Source organism: Bos indicus, chromosome 9 (assembly GCF_029378745.1).
Source record: "Bos indicus isolate NIAB-ARS_2022 breed Sahiwal x Tharparkar chromosome 9, NIAB-ARS_B.indTharparkar_mat_pri_1.0, whole genome shotgun sequence".
NCBI classification, from domain to species: Eukaryota; Metazoa; Chordata; class Mammalia; order Artiodactyla; family Bovidae; genus Bos; species Bos indicus.
In genome coordinates this window covers 69,644,433-69,666,576 of record NC_091768.1, presented here as the reverse complement: position 1 = coordinate 69,666,576, position 22,144 = coordinate 69,644,433, and the positions used below count along the sequence as shown (strand labels likewise).

The 22,144-nt window shown below is 39.7% G+C and overlaps 1 long non-coding RNA gene across 15 annotated transcripts in view; it reads left to right on the top strand.

Annotated features, from left to right (window-relative positions):
* The window catches only part of LOC109563946 (uncharacterized), a 129,789-nt gene that overhangs the window by 84,789 nt on the left and 22,856 nt on the right, over positions 1-22,144 (top strand). For 11 of the 15 annotated variants that reach the window (XR_011568484.1, XR_011568483.1, XR_011568492.1 and 8 more), the window contains exons 4-5: positions 9,311-15,507; positions 15,632-15,829. The exons of 3 other annotated variants lie outside the window; for them this stretch is intronic. This is a non-coding gene — a long non-coding RNA (uncharacterized lncRNA). The remainder of the gene's footprint in view (positions 1-9,310; positions 15,508-15,631; positions 15,830-22,144) is intronic. One more of the 15 variants, XR_011568480.1, reaches the window with a different exon arrangement.

The window sequence follows — 22,144 nt, the reverse complement described above, 5'->3', positions numbered from 1 at the left end:
CAGCTGTAGAGTAGAAGATAAAGTAGTATAAAGAGTAGAGTACAAAGTAAAATATACAGGAATCTCTCTTGGATCACATCTTATAAGTTTAGTCAGTGAACTACTTCTTCAAATTAGAAGAAAAGAGATTGCATGGGTGCAGGGATGGCTTCACTGGGAGGTTAATGAAACTTACACAGCAGCATCCCTCACTTGGTGAGCCCTTTCCAGCATCCTGGGGGAGACCTTAGCAAAGTATTAATTAGACATATGCTTTGCAACATTAAGCTACTTTAATTATAATTGCTTCAGATTAAATTATCTCTTTCCATTCTGACATCCCCTTTATTTTTTTAATAAATTTATTTATTTTAATTGGAGGTTAATTACTTTACAATATTGTATTGGTTTTGCCATACATCAACATGAATCCGCCACAGGTATGCACGTGTTCCCCATCCTGAACCCCCCTTCCCCCTCCCTTCCTGTACCATCCCTCTGGGCCGTCCCAGTGCACCAGCCCCAAGCAATCAGTACCATGCATCGAACCTGGACTGGCAATTCGTTTCATATATGATATTATACATGTTTCAATGCCATTCTCCCAAATCATCCCACCCTCTCCCTCTCCCACAGAGTCCAAAAGACTGTTCTATACATCAGTGTCTCTTTTGCTGTCTCGCATACAGTGTTATCGTTACCATCTTTCTAAATTCCATATATATGTGTTAGTATACTGTATTGGTGTTTACTATTAGGATGTCATTTACAAGCTCAAGAGGTTAAGACCAGAACTCGATATATTTTTGCTGGGCATTATTCAACCTACTAACATTATCATGATGGTTTGATAATCAAGTGTTTTGATAATCAGCATTCACTAGTTAAGATGTCAGTAATGCTTGAAATGGGAAATGAATGTAAGATATGTGAGGCTTGGACATGTCATCACTGTGAAGGGACCCTGTGCACCTATGAGGTGGAGGTACATCCTGTCTTTACCAGGTCACTGACTCCTTCAGGGGCTCAGACTTGTCTCTGTCCTCTGTCCTCCATTTAGTGGCCCTAGAAATACTTTGCCTGGAATGAAGCTTCAAGGTCTTCCCAAGAAGTTACTGTCTCTAATGCCCATGACATACATTCTTATGCGTGCGTGCTAGGTTGCTTCAGTCGTGTCCGACTCTTTGTGACCCCATGGACTGCAGCCCTTCAAGCTCCTCTCCATGGGATTCCCCAGGCAAGAATACTGGAGTGCGTTGCCGTTTCCTTCTTCAGGGAACATTCTTGTAACACCTGCTAAAATAATAAGATCATGCACTGTTATTTTTAGTTATAATTGTAGGATTTCGTGATCAGCATCGAATATGAAAGTGTACATATATGTTTTCTGTTTGGATGTTTGTGACTATTTGTTTCTTACTTTCTTGTTCAGTGTTCATTGAATGAAGTTCAATTTACAAAACTTTTCAGCAGCCTAAAGGTATATTGTGTGTTTATAATTGGTTTAGAAATCATATTGACAGATGGCTAATATAATATTGCAGTTATGTTTGTCTATCTAGAAAAATATTAGGAATCATCTGTGTTTATACAAAGCTATTACAGTTTAAAGTCATATAAGCACCTCATAAGTGGCCTGTAAATGTCTGTGTACTGTCATTATTGATTATTTACTTTGTGTGGGTCATGGAGAAAATGTTTAAAACTCAGCCAATTTCCTTTGGCACAGAATTTTTATTAAATCATTCTCCATGGAAAGAAGGATGCTAAGGACAATTTTGATATTAGCCTAAAAGAGGATACAAATAAAATATGAAACTGTCTTTCGGGGCTTTACTGTTCAACATAACTTATTTGAAAGCAATAAATAAATACTTTGAAACATTTCTCAAAGTGTTTCTTGAAAGATTAATTTTATGGTTGGTAATAAGTAGAATGTGGAAACAGAGTTCTGTGACCAACTATAAATGGAAAATACTAAATTGGACAACCTTCTTGGTAAGGGTTTCATCTCAGACTTGAGTATAAAAATATACATTGTGAGTCTCCAAGAAGGTAATGGCAGAGCATGAAGTAGTTCCCCCAAATTATATGAAAGTGAACTTCTCAGTGAACTAGTGTGCCACAGAATACACTGGGAAATGCTGGCATTTTTACCAGTCAACTAATCAAGATTCCTCCATTGAAGCTGGAGATGGTTCATTTCCTGAACTTGATGTCCTCCGGTGCTTTGCTAGGGAGGAGGAAGTGAGGAACAGCCTCTGAGAACATCCTCTAAGATGCAGCCAGCGACTCCCATCTACCAGATGATTAACTGGGGCTTTTATCCAAGTGTGTTCAGCTCATAAATGGAGAGTCCGTTCCACCCACGTCAGTCTGCTTTGAAACTCTTAATTATCCTACCTTCTACTGCTTTTTGAAATGGTAAAAATAGTACCGTTATTATTTACTGTCCTGAAAATTTTCTGGCAGGTTTCAGGAAGAGTTTAAAGTGAATTCTTCAAACTGGAGACTTAAGAATGGAGCTTTTACCATTTTAATAGCATGGGATTGCTTTACAGAAAACAGTTTTTCCTCTGATATTTAAAGAAGCTTTTCTCCCTTTTATTAACAATTAGATATAGATTTTTTAATTAGTCTCATTTTCTTTCCTTCCCTTTCTCTAAGTTATATTAGCACTGGCCCTTAATTTCAATCACTCTAAGTGACCAAACCAAATGTTACTGACAAAATGGCAGAGGGGAGGGGAAAGAGGATATATGAATGAAGAAAATCTGTTTATAGCAAGAACAGTAAGGAAAAATTGCTGCTGCTGCTACTGCTAAGTCGCTTCAGTCGTGTCCAACTCTGTGTGACCCCATAGATGGCAGCCCACAGGCTCCCCCGTCCCTGGGATTCTCCAGGCAAGAACACTGGAGTGGGTTGCCATTTCCTTCTCCAATGCATGAAAGTGAAAAGTGAAAGTGAAGTCGCTCAGTCGTGTCTGACTCTAGCGACCCCATCGATTGCAGCCTACCAGGCTCCTCCATCCATAGGATTTTCCATGCCTTTAAGCTAGTGTTATACCCACAATCATAACTTTTAAGGAACTGAGAAGATCCAAATGTAATAATTAATATTAACAGTGTGGGTATCAATTTCATAGGCTATAAACTGAAGTGCTTAGGAAATGTAACTCCAATTCTTTGTAACTGGACATAACTCTCTTCTTGGCCTCCATTACTGCTAGATGGTGGAAAACTTAACCTGGTCATTTCTGCATAAGTCAGTTTCAGTAACTTTATAGCAACATGGTAATTCCCCATCCCTTCATTTACAACAAATGGACAGAACCTTGTCAAAATCAACTTTTAAGAAAGCTCCATGCTGGCCAAAATCTGACACATCCCAGTTTGTGTTCAGCCTCCCAGGGAGCAATTTGGCACCCTGGTCATCACTTTTGAGGGTTTGAAGCTGAGTCTTCCAGCTGCCCCCATCCCCAGTCACACACACAGACAGACAGAAACCACAAATCCAACAGAGTGTCTGGCTCCAGATGACAAGCTCTTTTCTGCTACATTTTGCAACTCTCATCAGCTAGCTGTCTTCTATCCCTCCACCTCCCATTAAAATGAACCTGTCTGTGTCTCTTTCTTTCCCTAGATTCCAGTGTGTGTTGCCATAGACATAACTAATGGTGTTCTTTGTTTCAAATGAAATATTTCAGTCCACAAGAAACAAGTTTATTTTGAGCCCCTCCATGTGCTGAGTTCTAATGTGATATGGTTCTTGACTTTAAATAAAACAGTACATGTAAAACAGTTTTGGCAAATTGTAAAGCAGCTAAAATTACTTGTCTTCGCTGAGTTGTAGCCATATTTTTCAAGGAATAAATAGTCTATTACAGTATGTATCAGGATTAAATTTTGTGCAGCAGTTTCTTCCAGCCCTGCCTCTCACTCCACAGTCAAGGAAAGACAATCTCACCCTGTATCACCACTCTAATCTTTACTCTCTGCTCTCTACTCTTTGGGTTTCTCCCATTCCCTTGCATGAATATTGCCAGAGTCTCTGATTTGAGGAGCACCCTCCCATCCCTTTTTTGAAGAGGGGACAGGTGTAGGGTGGAAAGAAAGGTAATATTTTCATTCACTTCACTTCCCTGCCGTAAGTGAACTCTCATCACTACCAACCATCAATATTTTTACTGGTCCTTGGTCATTTATCTTGTCCATCTCCTCTAGAAACTTTTTAGAGCTTTGCCACTTTCTTTAAGCCCTTTGTTCAGGGTTCCCCCAGCTTACTGTCATGCTAAGTCGCTTCAGTAATGTCCAACTCTTTGCGACTCTATGGACTGTAACCCACCAGGCTCCTCTGTCCATGGGATTCTCCAGGCAAGAGTACTCAAGTGGGTTGCCATGCCCTTCTCCAGGGAATCTTCCCAACCCGGGAACTGAACCCAAGTCTCTTAAGTCTTCTGCACTGGCAGGCGGGTTCTTTACCACCAGCTCCACCACAGATGAGAACTGAGGCCACTAGGCATGGTCTGTTTCAACATCCTGCCCTTTTAACCTACAAGCGTGTGTACATCTTTAGTTCTTCCATCACCTTTACATCTACTCACTCCCAAATCCTGCCAATTTTACAAATCCCCCCACCTCTTCCTCCCCACTGCTATCCCCTTAGTTCAGACTCTCATCATCTCTCCTAAATGACCATTCTGCCTTCTCTGTTTTCTTTTTCAAGTACATCCTTGCTACAGCAGCCCAATTAATGCATCCAAAAGAGATATAACATCATCATTCTTAAAATAAAAGTTCCTTTCTCACCCACCTCTCCAGACACATTTTTCACTTTTACTTTGGAATATGGAAATGATCCTAGTTATACACCCTGAGGTACACAAGGCAAACCCTATGACTTTTTCATGTGGTTCCATCTCCTCAAGACGTTGTCGCCTGACTTTTAACCTGATTAACTTTTAATCCTCCTCTACGTTAAAGCACAGAATCATTTCTGGGAAGAGTTTCTTGAATCCTCAAACTGTCTTGGGTACTACCTGCTATTTCTACATTTCCCTACACAGACCTGGACCTCTATTACTGCTTCACAATGTTGTAATATAATTACCAGTTTGCCTACCTGATTCCCTCACTTAGACTAAGAACTCCAAAGGATAGCAACTGTGTCTGTTTCGTCTTTCCCGTTACCCAGCACATTGCTGGAAAATAAATAGATAAGTAGCTGGAAGTTGGGAATCTCACATTCTGTTGCAGGCTGATGAGGAAGCTCTTGGGGGGTCAGGGGAGGTTTCTTAATCCTTCAAATAACACTACACAACCTAATTTTTGATCCTTCCTACTAAGAACAGATAGTGAACAATTCAATTATATTTTAAGTTATCTCAAAGGCACAGTGTGGAAATGAACACATACTGATAAACTTCTGTTTGGTGATGAACATCTTTTTCTTCAATGAGCATCAAAAACAAACACCTCTCCCCCTTCTGAATAGTAATATTCTGCTCCTTTTAGAAACGCCCTTCTCTTAGTAGGGCAGCTTCATTACTAGAACAAGGTCATCCACAACCCAAGGACAGATTCAAAGCATAATGCACAGGAGGGCAGCACAATTCATGCCTACAGGTTGCAGGGAGATGAGATTATACAGAACCAGAGTTTGTTAAAATACCCACACACAGTTTTACTATTTAGAAGACGTAAAATACAATCAGGAAAAATATCCATGTATTGTGCATTCCGAATAAGTATCCTGAAATATTCTGTACTATATAAACATTCTTGAGGAAGAAAAATAACCCTTTGAAGATGAATTGCCTTATCCTAGTATATGCCTTATTTTTCATGATCTTAATAGAAATGGATGTTAGTGACCTACACAAAACAGTCTGAAAGGGTGGTCCAGAGCTGTTCTTTTGGCCAGCATGGTATACTCACTTAATTTTTAACAGTTGTGAAATATAACATAAGCATCATAAAAATGCTTAATACATGGGAACATAGTTCAATGAATAATCATAAATTACAGACCTCTGCAACCATCTCCCAGGTCGAGAAACAGAACATCAGCATCTCCATGTCTATTATAAGAGGAACTATACCCTCCCCAAATTCTTATGTTGAAGCCCTAAGCCCTAATACTTTATAATGTGAGTGTATTTGGAGATCGGGACTTTAAAGAGATAATTCGGGTTAAAGGAGGTTATTACGGTGGTGCCCTAACCCAGTATGACTGATATCCTTATGAGAGAGATTCTGGAGGTACAGAGAGAGCACACACACTCAGGCATAGAGGAAAGGCCACTTGAGGACACAGGGAAGACAGCCATCTGCAGCCAAGCAGAGATGCCTCAGAAGAAACCAAACTTGCCAACAACTTCAATCTTGGACTTCCAGCCTCCAGAATTGTGTGAAAATTAATTTCTGCTTTTTAAGCCACCCAATCTGTGGTATTTCTTTATGGTAGTCCAAGCAAGCTAACACAGCACCACCAGAAGGACCCTTGTGGCCCTTTCAAATGACAACAGCCTCCCTCCCCTGCTTCAGACATGGTCACTGATTTTTTTAAGCTTTTTTTTATATTGGGGTATTTATATTGTAATATATAGATCTGAGCCATACATATACATGTGATATGTATGTACATACACATATATGTATATGTACATATATGTGTACATGGACACATACATATATGTGTAAGTGTACATGTATACATGTGATATGTCACTAATTTGATTTATCATCATCAGTAAACATGTCGTCAATTTTTATTGCACTTATGTTTGCCTCCAAAAAAATCACACCTGTGCTCGTATCCAAAAAGTATATATATAGCTTAGCTTTGCTAGTATTTCCATGTTTTTTATTAATTTGAATGTGAATGCCCTTAGGCAAAGCATCCACCCACTAACTCACAGCATCCGATATTTCCTCTTTATCTTCCCCTGAGTTGTTCTTGGACATGTGTGTCTCCCACTCCTTGGCCTCATGCCCAGCCACCTGGAATGTGCCTCTTTTAATGGCCAATTATCAACTCAAGAATGACAGAGCCAATGATTCTAACAATCACACTCCTCCATTCCCACCTGTTACAAATGCTAAATGTCAACTTTGGGGTTTTGAATTACAGTTGAAATCATTTTGAGAATTTCATGACATCTATTGAAATAAGCAATGTCACCCTGAGTGTCACAATCTGAGACAGAAAATCACTAGTTTAGCCAGGGCAATCTTTATTTAAAGACACAACAACACCCAAACCCTTTCTTTGCCCATAACACTCAAGGTTCCAAAGGAAAAAAGATGAACAGTCAAGTGAAACTACATCAGGAAGACTTTATTTACAAAGAAACTCACTACAGAAGCAGGAGAACCATGAGGAATAGTGCAGGAACCTAGGAACAGAGGGAGAGTGATGACAGAAGCCAGAAAGGGGGAGATTGTCAGGAAGAGAAGTCCTTGAGAGTGACCTTTGTTAAGAGTCCCAGCCAGCCTGAGGCGACTGCTCAGGAAGGGAGCCAGAGAAGTAACAACCTGTGCTCTCTTTTCTCCCTCTGACCACCTTCCTGGCTCCCCATTGACTTCACCAACCCAGAAAAAGAGTCGGACACGACAGAGTGACTAACACTTTCACTTTTTCTGGAAGTTTGGGATGACCAGATAATAATAACCATGGCGGAAAAGAAAAGGCAGGTCTCTTCAGTATTTAGATACAGTGTGCTTTTTAGATATCTAGCTACTGATTAGATTGTATGACATTTGCGTTTACTAATTTTAACACTCCAGACACTCTACTGTCAAATGCCAAAAATGATTAGGAGTAGGATAGACAACGACCATCTGGAAGGGCTCATATGCTTTTTAGGAAAGTGAGGGTGACCTGTACTCACATTTGGAACCAAAATTAGCTAATCTTCAAGCATATGTCTCTTCTTAAAAAATATACATATACATATCAAATGCCTTTGCTAACAGAATGGCATAACAGTATCTCATTACATTTAATACAAAGGTCACCTTTATTTCTAGGTGATTTTTATTACAATGAAATACACATTAAATATGTAATTTAATTAAATGTGAAAAAATATAATTTATAATATACAGTACTTTAATCCTATTTGTAAATGTGGAACTGGATATGAAGAAGATCCATCTTGAAATCCAGCCAAAAGATTTTAGCTATTGAAATACCAGAGTAATCACCCAATAATCTAGAGGCATAAAATACCAAAGCAAGTGATGAATTAATCTCCTATCTGTCCTCAGAGACAGTTGACATTTGTAATCCAATAGAAGAAAAAGCGGAGAAGGCGATGGCACCCCACTCCAGTACTCTTGCCTGGAAAATCCCATGGATGGAGGAGCCTGGTGGGCTGCAGTCCATGGGGTCACGAAGTCAGACATGACTGAGCGACTTCCCTTTCACTTTTTACTTTCATGCATTGGAGAAGGAAATGGCAAGCCACTCCAGTGTTCTTGCTTGGAGAATCCCAGGGACGGGGGAGCCTGGTGGGCTGCCATCTAGGGGTCACACAGAGTCGGACACGACTGAAGTGACTTAGTAGTAGTAGAAGAAAAAGAAAAAAATGACTCAACAAAGAATGAGATGTGATACACAGAGTTCAGTTTGTTAAACAATAAACCAAACCCTTGGAAGAGTTGGGGTTGCGTCCCAAATTTACCTTCTTCCTTAAGTTAGACTACTTGTAAATAGTTAATGGGATGTAAAATGATTCAGCCACTGTGGAAACAGTATGGCAGTTCCTCAAAAAGTTAAACATAGAGTTATTACATGACCCTGCAATTCCATTCCCAGAAATATAATCAGAAGAATTGAAAATAGGGATTCCAAAAGATACATGTAAACCAGTGCTCACAGCAGAATCCTTCACAGTCGCCAACAGGTGGAAACAATCTAAGAGTCTATCAATGGACAGACGGATAAAAAAAGTTAAGTATATACCCACAAGGAAATATTATTCAGCAAGAAAAGGACTGAAGCCACGATATGTGCTACAACATGCATAAACTTTGAAAACATAAGGCTAAGTGAATTAATCCAAATGTAAAAGGACAAACATTGTCCTTATATGAAATATCTAGTATAAACAAAGTCATGGAGACAGCAGGTAAATTAGAGGTTACCAAGGGTTAAAGGGAAAGAGATGGGGAGCTATTAACCAATGGATACAGAGTTTCTGTGTGGGATAACTAAAGGGTTTTAGAAATACATAGTTGTGATGGTCATACAACATGATCAATGCACTAATACCACTAATTGTACATGTAAAGTGACTGAAAGTCTCACAGATATTTTTATTTTTCAGTAACTCAGTCATGTTCAACTCTTTGCGACCTCATGGACCGCAGCACACGAGGCTTCCCTGTCCATCACCAATTCCCGGAGTTTACCCAAACTCATGTCCATTGAGTTGGTAATGCCATCTAACTATCTCATCCTCTGTCATCCCCTTCTCCTCCTGCCCTCAACCCTTCCCAACATCAGGGTCTTTTCAAATGAGTTAGCTCTTCGCATCAGGTGGCCAAAGTATTGGAGTTTCAGCTTCAACATCAGTCCCTCCAATTAACACTCAGGATTGATTTCCTTTGGGTTGGACTGGTTGGATCTCCTTGCAGTTCAAGGGACTCTCAAGAGTCTTCTCCAACACCACAGTTCAAAAGCATCAATTCTTCAGCACTCAGCTTTCCTTATAGTCCAACTCTCACATCCATACATGAGTACTAGAAAAATCATAAGCTTGACTAGACAGACCTTTGTTGATAAAGTAATGTCTCTGCTTTTGAATATGCTATCTAGGTTGGTCATAACTTTCCTTCCAAGCAGTAAGCGTCTTTTAATTTCATGGCTGTAATCACCATCTGCAGTGATTTTGGAGCCCAAAAAATAAAGTCTCTCACTGTTTCCACTGTTTCCCCATCTATTTGCCATGAAGTGATGAAACCGGATGCCATGATCTTAGTTTTCTGGATGTTGAGCTTTAAGCCAACTTTTTCACTCTCCACTTTCACTTTCATCAAGAGGATCTTTAGTTCTTCTTCACTTTCTGCCATAAGGGTGGTGTCATCTTCATATCTGAGGTTATTGCTATGTCTTCCAGCAATCTTGATTCCAGCTTGTGCTTCTTCCAGTCCAGCGTTTCTCATGATGTACTCTGCATGTAAGTTAAATAAGCAGGGTGACAATATACAGCCTTGACGTACTCCTTTTCCTATTTGGAACCAGTCTGTTGTTCCATGTCCAGTTCTAACTGTTGCTTCCTGACCTGCATACAGGTTTCTCAAGAGGCAGGTCAGGTGATCTGGTAGTCCCATCTCTTTCAGAATTTTCCACAGTTTATTGTGATCCACACAGTCAAAGGCTTTGGCATAGTCAATAAAGCAGAAATAGATGTTTTTCTGGAACTCTCTTGCTTTTTCAATGATCCAGTGGATGTTGGCAATTTGATCTCTGGTTCCTCTGCCTTTTCTAAAACCAGCTTGAACATCTGGAAGTTCACGGTTCACGTATTGCTAAAGCCTGGCTTTTGAGCATTCCTTTACTAGCGTGTGAGATGAGTACAATTTTGTGGTAGTTTGAGCATTCTTTGGCATTGCCTTTCTTTGGGATTGGAATGAAAACTGACCTTTCCCAGACCTTTTCCACTGTTCAGTTTTCCAAATTTGCTGGCATACTGAATGTGGCACTTTCACAGCATCATCTTTTAGGATTTGAAATAGCTCAACCTGAATTCCATCATCTCTACTAGCTTTGTTCATCATAATGCTTCTTAAGGCCCACTTGCCTTTGAATCCCAGGATGTCTGGCTCTAAGTGAGTGATCACACCGTCATGACTATCTGGGTCATGAAGATCTTTTTTGTACAGTTCTTCTGTGTATTCTTGCCACCTCTGCTTAATATCTTCTGCTTCTGTTAGGTCCATACCATTTCTGTCCTTTATCGAGCCCATCTTTGCATGAAATGTTCCCTTGGTATCTCTAATTTTCTTGAAGAAATCTCTAGTCTTTCCTAATCTATTGTTTTCCTCTATTTCTTTGCACTGATCACTGAGAAAGGCTTTCTTATCTCTCCTTGCTATTCTTTGGAACTCTGCATTCAAATGGGTATATCTTTCCTTTTCTTCTTTATTTTTCTCTTCTCTTCTTTTCAAAGCTATTTGTAAGGCCTCCTCAGACAGCCATTTTGTTTTTTTGCATTTCTTTTTCTTGGGGATGATCGTAATCCCTGTCTCCTATACAATGTCATGGAGCTCCATCCATAGGTCATCAGGCACTCTGTCTATTAGATCTAGTCCCTTAAATCTATTTCTCACTTCCACTCTATAATCATAAGGAATTTGATTTAGGTCATACCTGAATGGTCTAGTGGTTTTCCCCACTTCCTTCAATTTCAGTCTGAATTTGGCAATAAGGAGTTCATGATCTGAGCCACAGTCAGTTCCCAGTCTTGTTTTTGCTGACTGTATAGAGCTTCTCCATCTTTGGCTGCAAAGAATATAATCAATATGATTTTGGTGTTGACCATCTGGTGATGTCCATGTGTAGTATCTTCTCTTGTGCTGTTGGAAGAGGGTGTTTGCTATGACCAGTGTGTTCTTTTGGCAAAACTCTATTAGCCTTTGCCCTACTTCATTCTGTACTCCAAGAGCTTCCCTTATGCCTTAGTTATCAATCAGGGGATGTTAATATATCATTAGAACATTAAAGAGAGTTGATAAATAGATTATTCTTTAGTATTACTAAATTAAATTCTTCCAGCCTTTTCTTCGGAGAAGGCAGTGGCACCCCACTCCAGTACTCTTGCCTGGAAAATCCCATGGAAGGAGGAGCCTCATGGGCTGCAGTCTATGGGGTCACTAAGAGTCGGACACAACTGAGCAACTTCACTTTCACTTTTCACTTTCATGCATTGGAGAAGGAAATGGCAACCCACTCCAGTGATCTTGCCTGGAGAATCCCAGGGACGGGGGAGCCTGGTGGGCTGCCATCTCCGGGGTCACACAGAGTCCGACACTACTGAAGCGACTTAGTAGCAGCAGCAGCAGCAGCAGCTTTTCTTGCTAAGACCCTAAAATAAGGGTGTTTTTTAAAAGGCTAAACAGAACAATAATTTCTGGATTACTGGTACCCAAGTGGGAAATGAAGACAGAGGCCAAGTTGCCTTGTCAGAGGTGATGAAGATTTCCACCCCTATCTGATTGGAGGAAGCATCACATCCTTCTTTCTCTGGCTGAGCCCTAAGTTGGTTTCCCTCTCCCACTCTGCAGTATAATTATCAAGAATCATAGCTTTCATTTTGTTAATAAGCAGACTTTTGTCAAAGGTTTTAAAATAGTAACTACTGATGTTTCTAATTTAAAAAATAACACATTTTTATTATAATGATTTTAGAAAAAAATACAGACAAGTTCAAGGAAGGAAAAATAAATTACCCATAATTTTACCATCCAGATAGAATTATGATTAGTAGTGTGATGTTTCTGCTTAATGTGAGACTTACTTGATTAATTTTAGTCAAAAACCATAGCGCCCAACTTTTCTACATTATGAAACAAACAGTTTTGCATTGGAAAAGTATAATATACATAGAGCAATCTTCTCATATGAAAATTGTCCCCATTACCATTTTTATGTGTTCTAACCCAATCAGCCAAAGGCTGCTAACAGATAGAGCTGTAGTCTGAAAAGTCGCATCTATTGACTTTTTTTTTTAACAGTAAGGGAGACCACAAACCACAGGAACCATGGGGGTGACTCACCGAGGAAAGAAAGAAATGGGATTTAAGAGAAGCAATGCTTTGATAGGCTCAGAGAAAAGCAGAGCTGTGGATGAAAGAGTCAACATGAAGTCTGGTCTGCAAAGTAGACCCAGAGTCCTTTTTCCTTGAAAACCACAAAGTGAAGATAGATGTGAAATGATGTGTCCAGAAATCCCTTATCTGAAACAACACATGGGTTGGACGTCAAGGCTGCTTCTATGGGTCAAAGGACGGAAATCTTTCCAGCTAGGAGAATGGGGCACTTCATTGTCATTCTTACGATTTCAAAGAGCAAATTTTCTGACCGTCTAGACATTAGAAAGCAAGATTTTTCAGTAAGTCAGTAAGTGTCCCTTGAAGAAGGAGCTGTTAAGACATTTATAGATGCAGCATAGCCTTGGGAGAAACGTTTTCTGTTAACTTAGCTGCTGTTTTGATCTTGATCTGTACCTGTCATTCCATTCCACCTGGATGAGTACCTTCTCAGTGAGAGCTCATTTTTGTTTTTTCAGGAGTTTTTCTCTGTTTTTTTTTAATGCCTGAGTTTTTGGTCTAAATTGTGGCAATTTTGTGTATCCACTTGTGGATCAATGATTTTATTCTTAATACTATTTTATTAGGCTTTTTATTTAGTTACCTAGTCTTTAATACACATGATTTTAATAGCTAAATGCTGGCCCTCTTATAAGTGGACCAAAGATCACTTACCGAATCCAAGTTGGTTATTGCCAATTTTTAATTCAATCATCAATCCCTAATTTCATTTCAAGTTACATTGTGACAGACATCTGCATGAATATAACTTGATGCAAGCAATTACTGGGTCTGTTTTTCTAATATTTATTATTTATCTTTTATTGGCTGCACCAGATCATCATTGCAGTGTGCAGGATATTTAGTTGCAGCGTGCAAACTCTTAGTGGCCTCATGTGGGATCTAGTTCCCTGACCAGGGATAGAACCCCAGGCCCTTTCACTGGGAGTGTGGAGTCCCTCATGTGGGATCTAGTTCCCTGACCAGGGATAGAACCCCAGGCCCTTTCACTGGGAGTGTGGAGTCTTAGTCACTAGATCACCAGGAAAGTCTCTACTGGGCCTAAATTTAATTTGCATTTTGTGTATTATTAGTTAGTTTTCCTATATTGATCACTAATTCCAGTTGACTCTTCTATTTTTTCAGAAACTTTTCCTCAATGAAGTATTAAGGAGCTTAGAGTGTTTCCCATCAAAACATATTAACTCTTTACATTGTGAAAATACTATGTATTCACATACTAATTTACTCTGTGTGGTAATAGATGTTAACTAGACTTATTGTGGTGATCATTTTACAATATTTGAATCATTATGCTATACATCTGAAATGAATATGTTTGTATCTCAACTTCTTAAAAGTTAAAATATTGATTCTTCGTCATGTTAGCAGCAATTATATTGTTTCTTGCATATAGTTTACAACAAGTCTTTGTGAGGCTGTTCTTTTGCTCTTCTGAAATTCTTAATTACCCCAGAACCTAAAGTTGGCAACCAGAAATCTAGATCATCGGGTTTCAGTATTCACCTACTGATGGAAACTGGTTTGTCATGATGGTTGCTGAGTTTGACATCTATAATCTGTTACAAATTAGAAATACAGCTTTTGATCATTGTTTCTTTAAAAAATAAATTCTAACAAATTCAAAGTTCTTCTATAATATTGTTCCTCATCTTCGAGTGTTCTTTCTTAAGAGCAATCAATGAGCAGAGTTCCAGTTAAGTCACATGGTGACAGGATATAGCCAGTAAAATCAAAGCCACGAAAACCAATGGACGTGGTGACTGTGAAATACTGTAGTGTTTTTCCATATGCAATTCATGTTTTGTATGTATCTCAGACAAAGAAGGGAAGAAAGACTGAGTTAAATCATAATATATCCTAAGGCTGGATCAATGAGTAACTCAGGAAAAGAAGGCTTAACACAGAAACACTTGCTACAATTTAAAATAGCCATTCTGATCCCTTTTTGTCTCCTATGTGCTTTATTTTGTACGTGTGTCTTAAGTCGCTTCAGTCATGTCCAGCTCCTTGCGACCCCATGGACTGTAGCCCACCAGGCTCCTCTGTCCATGGTATTCTCCAGGCAAGAATACTGGAGTGGGTTGCCATTTCCTCCTCCAGGGGATATTCCTGACTCAGGGATTGAACCTGCATTTCTTGTCTCCAGGCATTGGCACGCGGATTCTTTACCACTGCGCCACATGGGAAGCAGTGCTTTATTTTAGGTGTGGGATAATATCATTCCCACATTGCTCTTGGGGCCACAGTTAATTTGAATAGTTACCTCAGTGATTTCTTTAAAGCCTGTGTCATTGTAGTTGTCACAGTGATTTTAATTTGTCCTGTCCCCAAATTTCTCTGTTCCCTCCATTCTTATCACTGCTAACTGAATATACAAAGTTCAAGAACTTGAAATATCTCGAACATCTTATCTTCATTTTTTAATGCCCTTGATTCATTTAATCGCTTAATAATTGATGGGGTAAAAACGGCCTTGGTTGAAAATTCACTTTGGAAAACCACATGGCTTAATAAAGGTGAGGGCTGAGTTGTGGAAAGGGCTAAACGTTTGTGCTAAACTTCAATATTTCTCTTATTTCATGCCAAACTTGAGACTACACTGTGCAAACAGTGCAGATAAACTGTGTTTGCAGAATGGCTGATAACCTTGCAAATCTGGGATCACTGCAAGTGTGATAAAGAAATAAATGTGAGGAGTGTTTGGCTGGGGTGGGCAGGGTGGGCAGTGAGGCTTCTCAGTCTATATCTAGGGACGTATGGGATGTCAAAGCCATTCTTCAGCCCTCCCTCCCAACTTCAACCTTTTTATACAGATGGAAGAAGCTTAATGCAACCATCTGGAGTGGTCTTGAAAAAGGAGGGAGCAAAGACATCATGAAGAAACAAAATAAGTAGTGTAAGTCTGTAAAAGATGCAGGAGGAGGTTTGTTCTAACTGCCTCCTTTGTTGACTTCGTGGGATACCACTTGGCCTGCCACCTCTGCCTGAGTCTTCTTGTAACTTCTGTACAAGTAAGAAGCCCTAGAAATTACATTTAAATTGCTTTTACAGATTAATTATGTAAGTGGTGGGTTCACTTGCATTGTTTTTCTTTAATTTCACAGATCTATTTGAAGTCATGGTAATGATGACTACTAGGTATTAGTCAAGAATAATGATAATCTTCTATTTTAAGAAAATTAAAAAGACAGTCACATGCAGAATTAAGAACTGTTAGCATTTACTCATATTTGCTTTTCTATCTCATCAGAGGAAGAAAATATCACAATGTAGTTGAAATTTCCTTAACACCAACTTCCAGTCTCATTTCCTTTCTCTTCCCCAGAGGCAACTATTACATTTTCATTTCATCTCTGTGTATATTAGCATCTCTCTATTTTGGAGAGACATTTACATACCTTTGTGTGACAGAGTCTTTCTAATTTACATAAATAGTAATAGATAGATATACCTGGGCAAAAACATTAGGTTTTTAAAAATTTATCCAAGTAAAATGAGCTATTTAATAGATATTATGTATTAAATCTTATCTCTTTTAACTGCTATGTGGTATTCAGTTGTACGAATCTTTAATTTATGTATTTCTCTTTGACATATTTTGAGTGTCAGATTCTTGTTATTATGAGAAATCCTCAAATAAATATCCTTGTATATGCTTCCTTTGCTTGCATGCAAAAGATATTTTACAGAGTACACAGGAAGTGAGTTATTAGGTTGTAGATGAATACATTTTCAAATTTACTCAATATAAACAAATTTAGCTTCATAGGAATTATACAATTAAGTTCTACTAGTGATTGTAAATTCCTATTTCTCCTCATTTTGACTAATATTCAATACTGTCATACTTCACAATCTTTGTCAATCTGAGGCAAACTGTATTATTTGAATGTGCCCTTCCCTACTTGGGCTTCCCTGATAGCTCAGCTGGTAAAGAATCCACCTGCAATGCAGGAGACCCCAGTTGGATTCCTAGGTTGGAAAGATCTGCTGGAGAAAGGATAGGCTACCCACTGCAGTATTCTTGGGCTTCCCTGGTGGCTCAGCTAGTAAAGAATCTGCCTGCAATTCGGGAGACCTGGGCTCGATCCCTGGGTTGGGAAGATCCCCTGGAGAAGGGAAAGGCTATCCACTCCAGCATTCTGGCCTAGAGAATTCCATGGACAACAGTCCATGGGGTCACAATGAGTCAAACACGACTGAGCAACCTTCACTTTGCTTCCCTACTTATCAGTGCAGCTGGTTATCAACTCATGTTTATTCACCATTCAGGTTTGTTTTTGCTTTCCTTTCTGAAAACTGTCTATTTGCTTCCAAATCTACTTGGAAGGTTTACTGTCTGCACTTAGGAAACAGAGGCCCAGAGGAGCCAAGTGATCTGATCAAACTCATAGAACAAGAGGGAACTTCGAGCAGGATGTAATCTCAGCTTCCCCCTTCAAACCATTTCTCTTTTCCCAACACTTCTCCAGACCATGATCAATCCATTTTAATCCTTTTTGTCTCACTGTCCTCAACCTCCTCATCTGGGATGATTATCTAAGACACTCATGTAGAAAGTGACTTGTCTGTTTGAGGTTCTGGCAAATCCTGTCCAGAATGGTGACCAGGCGGTGCCCAGATCTAAAAGTTTTTTTACTTCCAGTCAAGCTTTCACAACAATCCTTTGAGTTATGCACCATTATAATCATCCTTTTACGTATGAGCAGTTACACACTTGTTTAATGTGACTAGACCAGGAAGGGAAACCAAGAAAAGCATTTAAAGATCTTCTAAGTTGGAGGAAGATTGATCAGATTTGTTTAGGAAAAGCAAAGGAGAAAAGGAAAGATATAAACATCTGAATGCAGAGTTCCAAAGAATAGCAAGAAGAGATAAGAAAGCCTTCTTCAGCGATCAATGCAAAGAAATAGAGGAAAACAACAGAATGGGAAAGACTAGGGATCTCTTCAAGAAAATCAGAGATACCAAAGGAACATTTCATGCAAAGATGGGCTTGATAAAGGACAGAAATGGTATGGACCTAACAGAAGCAGAAGATATTAAGAAGAGATGGCAAGAATACACAGAGGAACTGTACAAAAAAGATCTTCACGACGCAGATAATCATGATGGTGTGATCACTGACCTAGAGCCAGACATCCTGGAATGTGAAGTCAAGTGGGCCTTAGAAAGCATCACTACGAACAAAGCTAGTGGAGGTGATAGAATTCCAGTTGAGTTATTCCAAATCCTGAAAGATGATGCTGTGAAAGTGCTGCACTCAATATGCCAGCAAATTTGGAAAACTCAGCAGTGGCCACAGGACTGGAAAAGGGCAGTTTTCATTCCAATCCCAAAGAAAGGCAATGCCAAAGAATGCTCAAACTACCACACAATTGCACTCATCTCACATGCTAGTAAAGTAATGCTCCAAATTCTCCAAGCCAGGCTTCAGCAATATGTGAACTGTGAACTTCCTGATGTTCAAGCTGGTTTTAGAAAAGGCAGAGGAACCAGAGATCAAATTGCCAACATCTGCTGGATCATGGAAAAAGCAAGAGAGTTCCAGAAAAACATCTATTTCTGCTTTATTGACTATGCCAAAGCCTTTGACTGTGTGGATCACAAGAAACTGGAAAATTCTGAAAGAGATGGAAATACCAGACCACCTGATCTGCCTCTTGAGAAATTTGTATGCAGGTCGGGAAGCAACAGTTAGAACTGGACATGGAACAACAGACTGGTTCCAAATAGGAAAAGGAGTTCATCAAGGCTGTATATTGTCACCCTGTTTATTTAACTTCTATGCAGAGTACATCATGAGAAACGCTGGACTGGAAGAAGCACAAGCTGGAATCAAGATTGCCGGGAGAAATATCAATAACCTCAGATATGCAGATGACACCACCCTTATGGCAGAAAGTGAAGAGGAACTAAAGAGCCTCTTGATGAAAGTGAAAGTGGAGAGTGAAAAAGTTGGCTTAAAGCTCAACATTCAGAAAACGAAGATCATGGCATCCGGTCCCATCACTTCATGGGAAATAGATGGGGAAACAGTGGAAACAGTGTCAGACCTTATGTTTCTGGGCTCCAAAATCACTGCAGATGGTGACTGCAGCCATGAAATTAAAAGACGCTTACTGCTTGGAAGGAAAGTTATGACCAACCTAGATAGCATATTGAAAAGCAGAGACATTACTTTGCCAACAAAGGTTCGTCTAGTCAAGGCTATGGTTTTTCCTGTGGTCATGTATGGATGTGAGAGTTGGACTGTGAAGAAAGCTGGGCGCCAAAGAATTGATGCTTTTGAACTGTGGTGTTGGAGAAAACTCTTGAGAGTCCCTTGGACTGCAAGGAGATCCAACCAGTCCACTCTGAAGGAGATCAGCCCTGGATTTCTTTGGAAGGAATGATGCTAAAGCTGAAACTCCAGTACTTTGGCCACCTCATGCGAAGAGTTGACTCATTGGAAAAGACTTTGATGCTGGGAGGGATTGGGGGCAAGAGGAGAAGGGGACCACAGAGGATGAGATGGCTGGATGGCATCAGTGACTCGATGGATGTGAGTCTGAGTGAACTCCGGGAGTTTGTGATGGACAGGGAGGCCTGGCGTGCTGCGATTCATGGGGTCGCAAAGAGTCGGACACGACTGAGTGACTGATCTGATCTGATCTGGAGAAGATAAAAGTAAGTGTCAATGACAGTTTTTTCCCTCATTCAACATTCCCCCAGATTCAGGCTTTGTAGAGTTGCAGGGCAATGTAACTGGAAAGCTCTTTCATAGTATGTTTTAAAATGTTTTGTCTCTCTTCTGTAAAGAAGCTGAGGTCATTATCTAATCTACAGGAGATAAGTAATTACAAGAAAGCACTGGCAGTCACCCTAGTCAGGACTAGGAGGCTAGGATGTATGCGGGTGAACATGAACACATTTCAAAGCATGATGAAACTTCATCTTGTGAGCCTTTCAATTGAACTTTTTTTTTTTTAACAAAGACTCTCAGTTAATAAGGAGCATAGCCCCACTCCAAATCTAGATAAAGCAGAGATAATGGTTTAAAGAGTCTGTGAGTGAGTGAGTGAATGTGTGTGTGTGTGTGTGTGTGTGTACATGTGTTTGCAGATCTAATCTTCAGCACACAGTTGTATATCTTTTGATTTCCCAGCACTAAGAATCTACTTTCTCATTCTGATATATATCATCCAATCCTGATACCTTTTTAAAATTGGAGGCTTATCCCCCCGCCTCCCCTCCCCCCCAACCTTATAGCTCCAGAGAAAGGAACAGGTTATGTATGACCAGTGGAAAGTGGAATATATGATGTAGGAGGGTGTTAAGGATGGAGAGAAGAAAGACCATCCCTTCTCATTCTGATGGCTTGTGAGAAGTAAAAAGGGAAAAAAGCAAGTCCCTGGTAAGACAGAATGCTGCACCTCCTCTCTGGCCAAAGTCCTGGAAGGAGGGGCAAGAGAATGGACTTGAAGAGCGGGACCCTTGCCCCTTTTCATTTGGAAGTGTAGGAGAGGCCATCCTACAGGTGGTCCCCACATCCTGCTGACAGGCAGACGGCAGACCTGAGTTTGACTCTCCCAAGCCATCCTCAGTGTCTACATGGCATGGATGGGATCCCAGAATCTCCTAAATGTCCCAAAGTGTGTTCTGCAATGTAGTCAGCCTTTATCTAGATACTTGATGGACGAAATCACCATCTTTAGTATAAAGAGATCCTGGACCTAGAATGGGAAACACAACAAAAATTTCAAGGGCTGACCACAAGAACAAGAGCTGAAGAAGAAATGAGTCAATAGGCAGGGCTTACCACACTAGCAAGGGCTTCCCAGGTGGCACTAGTGGTAAAGAATGGTAAAGAAACTGCCTGCCAATGCAGGAGACATAAGAGACTCAGATTCATCTCCAGGTTGGGAAGATCCCTTGGAGGAGGGCATAGCAACCCACTCCAGTATTCTTGCCTGGAGAATTCCATGGACAGAGGAGCCTGGCGGGCTACAGTCCATAGGGTCACAAAGAGTCAAACACAGCTGAAGTGACTTAATACGCACACACCAGGCTAGCTAAACAACGCCAAAACAGGCCTTGAGCTATGCTGGCTTGCACATTTCAGCAATGGATGCCAGAAGGACACTGAGTTGAGTAAGCCTTCTAAATTCCCAGACACTGTTTTAAAAAGAGGAGTGAGGGGGAAGCAAATCTAAAATATAAAACACCAAGACATTTGTGGAATATGATAACTGTAGTCTCTTTAATAAAGTCATCAGATTACACTGAGTTTACTGAATATGTCTAAAACACAGTTTTCTCAGTAACCAGGGAAACTCTTAAAGAAGATTAGACCTGTTTTCAAGATGAAAAGTATCTATATTTTCTCTGCTTATCTAATTGTAATGTGAGCAATTTTCAATGCAATGACTTCAGCTTACATGGAAAGGGAAAGAATTGACCCATAACGACCTGGAAATAGCACTTGAAGCCATCAGGGAATCCAAGCATCTGTGTGTTTCTCCTCCACCCTCTCTCCCCCTCCCAGCTTCATGCTCATATAGCTACTTGTTTGGCCAATCAAGAAAACTATCCTTCAATCGCAATCCTAATCACAAACTCCATAGGTAGTGAGTCAGAGTCACAGAAACTAAATATGGCTGCTGAAGGGCATCCCTGTGCAGCTGAGAGCATGGTTATTACAGAATTGAGTTCAACATCATGGTTGTCTACTAGTCCTTACCTTTTCTTTCTAACTTAACATTAAAATTGGCTCGTATAATAAACTATTTCATGAAAATATTTTATGCATATGTCTGCATAATTGTCCATTCCCCTGTTGTTGGTTATTTCATTTTTAACCCCAAGTATATTTAGTGTTATATAAATACTACTATGTTGAAATGCTTACACAAATTTTTGTCCTCATATTTGATTATTTCCTTAAGACTGTTTCATACAAATGAAAATGCTGATTCCTAAGGATCTGGAATTTTTAACTATGTCTAATAGTGAAAATTCTTAAACTCTTATTGTTTATATAATATCATTTTAAAATAATGGTAGTAATTGTCAAATATCCAAAATATTCACTCATATATATGGCAAAATTATTATATTAATTAGGGTTTGTAAATTAGTGTAAATTGACATAGTTTTCCATTTCAAAATGTAATATTTTAGGGTTGTGATTGTCTTTCGGTCACATAGAATTCATTTTGGCGTTGCAAGTATCAAAAGCTGACACTTTTCAAAAACTCAGTAAGTTCTTTTCAATGCAAGACTTTGCTATAAATATCTGCAAGTACCCCGCCTCATTAGTCAAGGCCGTGAAGATGCTTAGCTTT